General features: G+C 45.2%; 1 long non-coding RNA gene across 1 annotated transcript; it reads left to right on the plus strand.

Moving 5' to 3' along the window:
* The first annotated feature begins 2,841 nt into the window (after positions 1 to 2,841).
* Positions 2,842 to 9,578, plus strand: LOC124977579 (uncharacterized). The gene is made up of 3 exons (XR_007107217.1): positions 2,842 to 3,739; positions 4,705 to 4,817; positions 8,991 to 9,578. It is a non-coding gene; the product is annotated as an uncharacterized LOC124977579 (long non-coding RNA).
* Positions 9,579 to 9,804: the final 226 nt, after the last annotated feature.

Genomic DNA, 9,804 nt, shown 5'->3' on the forward strand with positions numbered 1-9,804 from the left:
TTTCAGCATCATAGACTTAATATGCTTACCTTGCATCCACCTGAATCTTACTGAATGCCCATGTATCATAAATCTTCACCTTATCATGCATTCGAAAGTAGAGACCAATCCTCTAATGACCATAATGCCTTTGAGTGTAGCCAATTGTGTAGCCTACCATCTATGTGACTTTGTGTGAGCCCTGCATTGCTTTCCACCCCTGTGTCTATAAAACTGCAGGTTTTCAGGAGGATTAAAATCCCAAGGGACACGATGGCAAGTCAGGCCCTCCAAATAGTGATTGCCTTGCTGGTATTGTCAAAAGCAGGCTTCCAAACTGCTGAAAAGAGAAAACAGAATTGACAGAGACAATAACCTTTGTCTTCACTAGTTCAGATTTTTACTTTAAAGAAAGGGCCATTGTATTTGAGAACAGGAAATAGGATTTGGCCCACAAATATTTTATTTTACCAACTCTGCCTCAGGGAAATTTCTTGGTCAATACCCTCCTCCTTAAAAAACTTGTGGGAGCTCAGAGGTCTTCTCCCTCTGAACCCAGGCAGAGTCTTTGCCTGGCAGAAGCAGAGTCTTCCATATCTTCAGTAAATCACCTCAGGCAAGGCCTAAGGGTAGTGGGCTCCGGCCATGCAGGTTGGGGCTGCTGAGAAACCAGCAGGTGCATTGGTATTTAAGGTTGTGGGGGCATCTCCTAAAATCTTCTCTCTGCCCACTCATAAATACCATCTATTTTGCAATTAAAGGTCACTGTTCCTTGATCCTTTCCTTTTGTTCTGAACTGTGTGCTTGGGGCCCAGAGTGCCCAGAGTCCTCTGTGGGCTGGACCTGTTTTCCTCATGCTCCATGGGCAGCTCTGTGCAGTCCAGCTGCTGTAGAGCAGAGTGAGCATACTGAGCGCCAATCTGGAACCATCTAATGAGAAACTGCCTCTCTTTGGCCTGGATCAGAAAGTGAAAGAAAGCCCGTCTTTTTGCACGCTTGTCTGCACCCCTTGATCGGGCTCTGGAAGCGTGTGTGCCCCTAACCGACTGCCCGCTGGACCAGGTGCAGTGCATTGTCTGTGTAATAAAGTACTTAAGCCCTGCCCGACTGCCCCTGCCCCACGGGCCCCTCAGTCACGGCCCCTCCTTAAGTTGCTCTGTGGAGGCTGGTCCCTGTAAAGTGAGAAGTAATGGCTGCATTTTGAGCACAGGTGTCACCAGCAAAACCCCTTCCCTTGCAGTTAATTGCTAGGCCATGAGGCCTGCTGGTTACCACTAAAGCAAAAGCGAGCGAAATGGCCACAGCTGTGCCTGTATCTGCCCCCACCCACCACACCCTGTTCTCTTGGACAGCGCTAGGATTGGGGATTGGGGAGTTCTAAGACCAGTGATTTAAATCAGGAACCTGTCAAGCACAACCACAGTACAGGGAAATTAATTTGGCACTCCTACAGACAGCCTATCTGACCCACATGCCAACTCCTCCAGGAAGCCTTCCTTGATGGCTCCAGGCAAGGTGGATTGCTCTTCTTGGAAACTCATACAGTATCAATAATCTGGACCATAAGCACACCTATGGCTAGGGACACAGTCTGCCTGGACTTGAGACCCATCCCTTCTACTTGCTAAGTATGTGACTTTTGAAAAGTTACCGGCTTCTTTGTACCTCATTCCTTTACTTATAAAATGGGAATAAAGAAAATACCTATTGCACAGAGTTGTGGGGAAAAAATGGTTTGATATACACAGTGCTTACAGCAGCGTCTGCCATGGAACAAGTCCTTGACAAGGGGCTCTTAAATAAGCATATGACTTTTCTTGTGTTATACATAACAAAAATTTTTTTATCATTTTATCCATTTTTAAGAGCATAGTTCAGGGGCATTAAGCACACCATCATCACTATCCATTCCCAGCACTTTTTCATGTACCAATTTAACAGTAAGTCTCCACTCCCTCCTCTCAGTCCCTCAGAACGGCTACTCTACTTTCTGTCTCCAATCCTATAACTTTTGATTATGTGATATCCTTTTTGTTGTTCAATGAATACTTATTGGGTTCCTACTCTGACTAGGAGCTGAAGAAGAATCTGGGGATGTGAGGGTCATCAAGATGCAAACCTTATGCCTTTATGGAATTTTTATTCCATTAGGTCAAGACTAATAATAAGCAAATAAATACACAAGACTATCTCAAATAGAGATATTGCTATGGTCGAGAAAAAATTATCAGAACTTAGACCAAAAAATGTACAGTATGTGCTGTCAGTCACATGAAGGTATAACAGGACCACCTAAAGATTCTTTAATGCCCTAGAGGATTATACCTGTGTTTCACACATCTAGTTATTATTGAATTAAAGCCCAGATAATGGGAAGCTGTGTGTTAACTTGTAGGTTTCTAGCCAGTGTAAAAGACCATCCAAGAGATTATGGTTTTGTTACCCTATAGGATAATAAATATATTTGATTTTAACCTACTGATCTTATAATATTTTTTTTCTTTTTACTGCCCATAACATTCAGTTCCTCTAATAAGCATGGAACTAGCATTAAGCAATCTTACTGGTTTCTTCATTAACAAGTTAAATTCTGATGTGTGTTCATTCTATTTTTATATGAGTCCTGTTTTTAACTTTTGTAAATTATACTTTGACACTTTGAAGAACATAAAAAGGGACAAGGAGATAGAGTGGCTGGAGCTAGTGGTATTTTAGGCAGGGTGTTCTAAGAGGACCTCTTTGAGGGGGTGAAATCTGAGCAGAACTTGTATGATGAGAGGAAAACAGGCCCCTCCACTTCTGGGAGAAGAGCATTCCTGCAGGGTGATGGGCAGGGAGGGGGAGATGTGCTCCTGGGCCTGAGAAGAGGCCAGTGTGACCAGGACAGTGGGCAAGGAGAGTGGGAATAGGTAAGGTTCAGAAGGTTCCAGATCAGACCCTGAAAAGCTGTGCCTGCCGTGAGCAGGGAGGGGGACAGGCCTAACTTGAAACTGCTTTGAGGCATATGCTCAGACCTGTAATATGCAAGCAGTTGTCGTCAGGCTGGAGCTGACACTTCCACCCATGTTTAGCTCAGTAAGGTAACTGAGGCTGGATCATCATTTCCTGTGTACCCCAAATTGCTACAAGCCTGAAGCCAGTTGTTCCTTCACCACCAGACCTTGTTCTCAGTCCTGACTGGGAGACTCTGAAGATGAAGGGGGTACCCTCAGGGAAGGTATGGAGATGGAGGGGTCTGCACTGGATTGACTGGTCAGGAACCCAAAGGAGGGTCCAGTGTCTGCCTGTGCCATTCCCTCAGGGTCCAGCCATCTGCTGTGACCACCGATGTGGACTTGGTCAGAGGCCTAGAGCCCTGGTGCCTGCTCAAAAGAACAGAAACCAGGCAAGTTCCTCTCTGATAAAATGTGAATGATTCCTTCCTGTGTCAATACCCTCTAAGATTCCCTGGACAACCCCAACACTGCCCTTCAAATCTCCCCTGCACAAATTAAGTTCCTGGGGCAGCTCTACTGAACAGCGCCCTCTAGTGAAAATTTGTGTTCCTGCGGTAACCGCTGGGGAAGGGCTTGCTGGAACCACCAAGGAGAGAGAATCCGTCCATGCTATTCTTCAGATCTCGCTCTACAGAATCCCTGCTGTGCCAGGCATCACCAGCCACTGAAAAGTTCTGAGAGCGATGTGAGAGCGTAAGCCGTGTCTATCATGTTCACCATTGGGCCTCACCACGTAATACTGGCTGGCATACACTTGACATTCTGTAAGTACTTTTCTAATCAATGAATGAAGAAACAAAGAATAAATAAGATGATAGTATCTGGACCTCAATGAAATCAATGTAGGCATGGTTCTGTGTTTATTTTAGAGCACTCCCATTAACAGGAGTTAATTTATGTCTTTTAAATTAAGCTTAACTTAATAGGTATCTGTGTATAGTGTCAAGAGTGAGAATTATAGAGTCAGACAGCCTGGATTCAATGCCTGATTCTGCCACGTATCATCTCTGTGACGTTAGGCAATTTCCTTCATCTCTCTGTGCCTTATTTCCTTTTCTATAAAATAAGAAACCCTAGTGGTGTTGTCATGAGGATTAAAATAAACTTTGTAAAGCACTTTAGAGAGTGCCTTTGACATATCATGCATTATATTAGGATTTGCTAAACAAGTAAGGGAAAACTTGCTAAAAATTGAGTGATATCCAATAATAAACTGGCTACCCAATGAGGTATAGTAGTCCCCTGTAGACATGGATTTGCTTTCTATAGTCTCAGTTACCTATGGTAAACCAAGGTCTGAAAATATTACATGAAAAATTCCAAAACCAAACAATTCACAAATTTTAAGTTTTCTGCCTTTCTGAATAGTAGAAAGAAAGCTTTTAACCTCCTTCTCCATCTCACCTTAGATGCTTTTGTCCAGTGTATACATGCTGTATATGCTACCTACCCATTAGATACTTGGTAAGGAAAAAATAGTATATGTAGAGTTCAGTACTATCTGTATTTTCAGAAATTCACCAGGGGTGTTGGAATGGATCTTCCAGAATAAGGGGGGACTGACTACTCTATTGAGCTCCCATAACCAGAGGAATGAGAGGATGGATTAGGCTCTTTAAGATAATTAATAATAACTATTATCTATTGAGCTCCTAATATTGTCCAGTGCTACGCTAAGCACTTTACATTTATTATCTAATTTTGTCTTTAAAATAACTCTGTGAGATAGGTAGTATCATCACCATTTGACACAAGAAATGAAGCCTTTGTAATGACCCGAGGTCCTTCAGTTTGGAGTGACAGAGCTGAGTCAATGAACTCTGGGGCACTGTTGATGCTGAGGTGAGTCATGCTCAGAATTCAGAGAACACCTGCGTGTCTGAGGTCATGCAGGCTGTGGGAACCATGGGGGAAAAGACAGGTGAACAATCTGTGGGCTGGAGGGAAGAGATTCCAGGCTGGCCAGAGCCCAGAACTCAGTGATAAGGAAACCTTTGTGCTGGGGCTTAAAGGTGGAGGCAGCTTTTGCAGCAATCAATCGACCAACCCACGAGGCCAGAGACACATGTATTTGGCAATGAAGGGGAAGGTGTGAGGTGGCTCCACTGGTCCCAGATGTAAGACATTTCAGGTGGTCAGGAAAGCTCTCGAAGCAGGACAATGTTGCTGGAGAGAGAAAGAAATGGAAAATTCTGGGAGAGAAGGGAAAAGGAGGTAAATGGAGTGAAAGATACAGGTGGGATCTTTCCTTGGGAAAGAGGGGATAAGCTTTCAGGGCAGTAGCAGGATAGAGAAGATAAATGTAGACATATTTAAAAGCAAAACAGGAAAGTGGAGGGGGTTCTGCATTTATTTTTACAATTAAAAAGGGACTGAAATAATCTGTTCAGGGGGTGATGGAGTGCATTTGGGGGCTCGAGCAGGGTGTACTAGGAGAGCAAGAGGGACAGAGAGGTCCTGTTGGGTTGCAGGAGGCCGTACTGGTGAAAAAAGGCAGGAGATTGGGTCAAGTCACGGCTGCACAGTTTAGCAATAACTCCTAGAATTTCTTAAGGGCCATGAGAGCCATCTCCCATGAGCACATAGAGCCCTCCCACTGACCCCAAAGGGCTCCTGTGGCTTAACCTTAAGAGCACACGGGCCCATCTCGTATATCCCATTCCTTCTCCATACTGGCTTTCTGGAAGATGTCAGAAATATGGCTGAGGAGTCCAGACTGCTTGCTTGAATCCAGGTGACACCTAACTTCTAAAGCATTCCCCACTGTCATTTCCTAGGCTTCCAAGTGAGCATCAGGAGAGCATTGTGACTTCATTTTCCAGGTGGAACCGCTGACTACATCAGGTTTTGCATCAGCTGCAAGAGGCAGCAGGCTTTCTGAGCAGCTGTCTTGCTGTCAGGCCAAGAAATGTCTGGTGTTGTGGTCTGCACCTCCCTTGTCCCCTGGCCTAGGGCCACTCCCATCACCGCCCTTACTGTGGGCTCCAGGTGGTATGGGGTGAGATGGCAAGTGTTTAAAACACGTCTCATCCTGCCCTAACCTGGCACCAAGAGCAGACATCAATAATCTCTCATGCCGTGTTTCTCAATGCAATGCTCCAGCCAGCAGCACGAAACAAATGCGGTCAGAGCTCCAGGTGAATTCTTTGTGCCACTCCAAATGTAGGGACTTAGCTCCAGCTTTGCTGCCCCATCGTCTGGGAAGCAGGAGGGCCCTGGGGAAAACCGGAGGATGAAGTGTGACTTTGGCCTCTAAGCCCACTGCCTCCCTATAGGCCTCTGCAGTGGGTTCTCTTCCAGTGCTCATCCATATGCTGGCCCACCGTACTCTTCAGGGTCCCAGGAGGTAAACAGTTCATCTGATCTGACTGGCAATGATGGCAAGGGCAACGGATTCTAACCACAGCTGCACCTGGGTTGACTTCATTGCTCTGAGACTGTTTTCTCCTCTGGAGGGGAAACTAATTACACCTCCCAGCAGATCTGAAGCCACAAAAATGGAAGGCGGGCTTGTAATTGCAAGATTTTAAATTGAAATCATCTCTGGGAACCTAAGAAAGTCTCACTTCTAATCATCAGCACCAACCCTCCCAAATATTTTAACAGGGACTTTTGGAGGGGCACAAGGTTTTAGCCTAAAGGGAATAATTCTAACCGTGGCTCTTTTAACTTGTGGAGCTGTCTGGGGACAAGCCAGGTCTTGTGGCACCCTCACATCCCACCTCACACTGCAATAGAACTGTCATTTTTATGGTGCTTAATAGTTGATAAAGGGCCTGTCGCTTTCCTTCAGTATTTCTCTGTTGCTATTTTAGTGACATCAACTTAGCCTTCCTGTGAAGTTTTGTAACTTTCCTATCTGGTAGAAACCGCAAATCCTTCTCTTTCTTTTTCTCTCCATCTAAGTCAAGGGCTCACAATGGAGGGTGGCTCGCTGGACAGTGAGTGGAATATGGTGGGGCAGTGCAGGCTGAAGACTCCTCAAGTCTGGAAGTGTCCCTTGTCCCAATCTCTGTCACCAGGCAAGAGAGAGCAGCCAAACTGAACTGAGGGTTATTTTTAATCCAAAGATGCAGTATGTGAGAACACACAGCCCTCGCCCTGGGAGGACCTGCCAAGGGAGTGGGGACCTGAGGAGGTGTCGGGATGCAGCTGCTTCATATTGCCCCGGGCCCTCCAGAAACCGGAGCTGCGCCGAGGGGTGTCTTTTTACGTAATCTGACTTGCCACGGGGTTCTGTGAGGATGGGGTGGGAGCCCATGCATGGTGCCCTTTAATATCAGCCTGACCATTTTGGGACCAGAGTTGCCGACTCTGCAAGGGCCCTGCCCATCTCATATTGCCTCATGTCGCCCACTTCTGCCCCACCTGCCATCCACCCCAGCCTCCACCTGTCCAAGAGTACTTTAGAGTATAATTTTCTTCCTTCCTTTACTTTTCAACACCAGTAATTCATATTAATTGTACAAAAATTGGAAAATTGAGATAAACAAAAAAGAATAGTCTGCTGACCTTCCAGTGCCCTCCTGCTGTAGATGGGTAGGAACAGGTGCTTGTTAATATTTGGTGGATATTTCTCCTGAGTTTTTTTTAATGCATATTTACACACAAAGCATTGTTTTTTCAAAACATGGAATTCTACACAAGGCCTGGCACTGGGGGAACCAGGACAGTGACATTTGCAAGAAGGACCTACAATATAGATGACAAACATTATCTCCACACCGGGTCTGTAGCTCTGTGGCAGGGAGCTGCAAGGTCCTGACAGGGAACACATTCAGCACATGTCTGGTCTCTGAATTTCACAGCAGAGCTCATCAATGGGAGCAACTTTCTCCTCACCTGTCCCAGCAGGAGTCATTTCACCCATGTCAGGCTTTGTCTCTGGAATCACCTGATTCAGAACCCTCTGGTGTACTGATCAGGAAGACAGGGTCTGGGGTCAGGAAGCTTGGATTCAAATCCTTGCTCTGCCTCTGGAAGAAGCTTGGCAAGTGGTTTAGCTTATTACCTTACTTGTGTCAAGTTTCCTCATTTGGACAACAGGGATGAGGGTAGGAGACATACCCCAGGCTTGGTGTGAGGATTCAGCGAGGCAGTACAGGTGGAGCACTCAAAAGAGACACAGTGAACATGGTTAGTGCTCCAGAAACATGAGCACCTATTCTGCGTCTATTATTTTTCTACTCAGAGAGAACTTCCTGTGTTTCAGGCACTTGCCTCACTTCCTGTATCATTTGGGGGCAGGCACATTAACTTATTTCCTCTTTCCTCATTCAGGTGCTCGAGGCATTTAGGGGATGAGAAGGGAAATAATTTCAGGTGTCTGGATACCAGGCAATTGAATACATTCAGTAACTGCATGATGGAATCATTAGAGCTCATTAGCATATTGGAAAGTTGATCAAAGCCATGTCGGGACTCTCACAAACACACCGACTGAAAAAGGAGGATCATGGGTACATGGGTGTTCATCGTGCAATACGTGTAACTAGTGTATGTTTGAAAATTTCCATCACAGGAAGTTTATATAGATGTATATGTGTGCCTATCCTGAAAAAATCCATATGGTTCTATTTTAATGTCAGACTTTTTCTGAATTAATATGCATTTTACATAATATTTGTGGATCTTTTTTGATAGTCAAGACAATAAAACCATTAAAAATGCATCCTCCTTGAAACACACTAATGTTGAGAGAAGGCACAGTTGGTCCACAGCTGGGTCTTCACTCTGGTGATCACATTCCATCACACAGGACTCACGCTGGCAGGTGATGGAGACAAAAAGCAGATACGCTCACTGGCACCTGGTGCCAGCCTGCCCCCTCCCTTTGTACTCCCTCCCTGCATTGGCTTTCAGCCCTTATTCTGGGTCACACTTCTCCTGTTATAGCAATGTCCAGCACTTGGTGTGCCCACTAAAGCTCTGAAAACAAGAGCCATAGAGAAGCTATCACAGAAATTTGTGCCTCAAAGTTAGGGATCCCTGATGTCTGCCCCTTTTCTCTTCTAGGTCAGCCAGCCAGCTGCTCACCACTTTTCTCTCTGGCCCTGGCAGCCCATGCAGATTGTTGGCAACAGTATAGATGACACATCATTTTTTTCTACGTAGGACAGAGTTCATCTTGCTTTTGAAATGAATCATCCAGATGTTTGGGTAGGTTTTGTGGCCACCACAAGTAGAATTGTGAATAGTTATAGCTTTGAATTATTGAGTGATTATTCAGTACCAAATACTGTACACCTACATAATCACAAATGAAGTAAGTACTACTGTTGTCTTAATTTATGGTTGAGGAAACTGAAGCTTACAGAGGTTGAGTGCTATTCATGGTCACAGGGTTAAACTTCAGGCCGTCCAATTTCAAAGTTCATGCTATTAAACTTACGCTAATTGAAGATTCTTTACCCATCCCAGAAAGAGGAGGGAGGTGTTAAAGAATAGCTAACTTTCAACAGACCTGCAGTTTTGTTGGCGTGTGTGTGTGTCTATATATGGTAAACACCATACTATACACACTACCTTAACCTGGACACCTCTGCTGCCTGGCTATGGCATCCCATAAAAAGGCTCTAAGCTGTGTGTGTGTGTGTGTGTGTGTGTGTGTGTGTGTGTGTGCACGCGCTGTGTGCATGTGTACTTCTACATGTAGACAGAGCAATCCAAAGGTAGAGGGTGGTCTGGTGAGATGCTGCCTGGAATTCTGCCTCCCTGGTTCTGCCTCTGCTCTGACAGCAGCTTGCTATCTTGAGCAACCCACTTCCTCTCTATGAACCTCAGTTTCCTCTTCTGTAAAACAGGGATAAAAACCTAAGTCCCAGTTTAC

The sequence above is a fragment of the Sciurus carolinensis genome, chromosome 2, assembly GCF_902686445.1.
Source record: "Sciurus carolinensis chromosome 2, mSciCar1.2, whole genome shotgun sequence".
In the NCBI taxonomy this organism is placed as follows: Eukaryota; Metazoa; Chordata; class Mammalia; order Rodentia; family Sciuridae; genus Sciurus; species Sciurus carolinensis.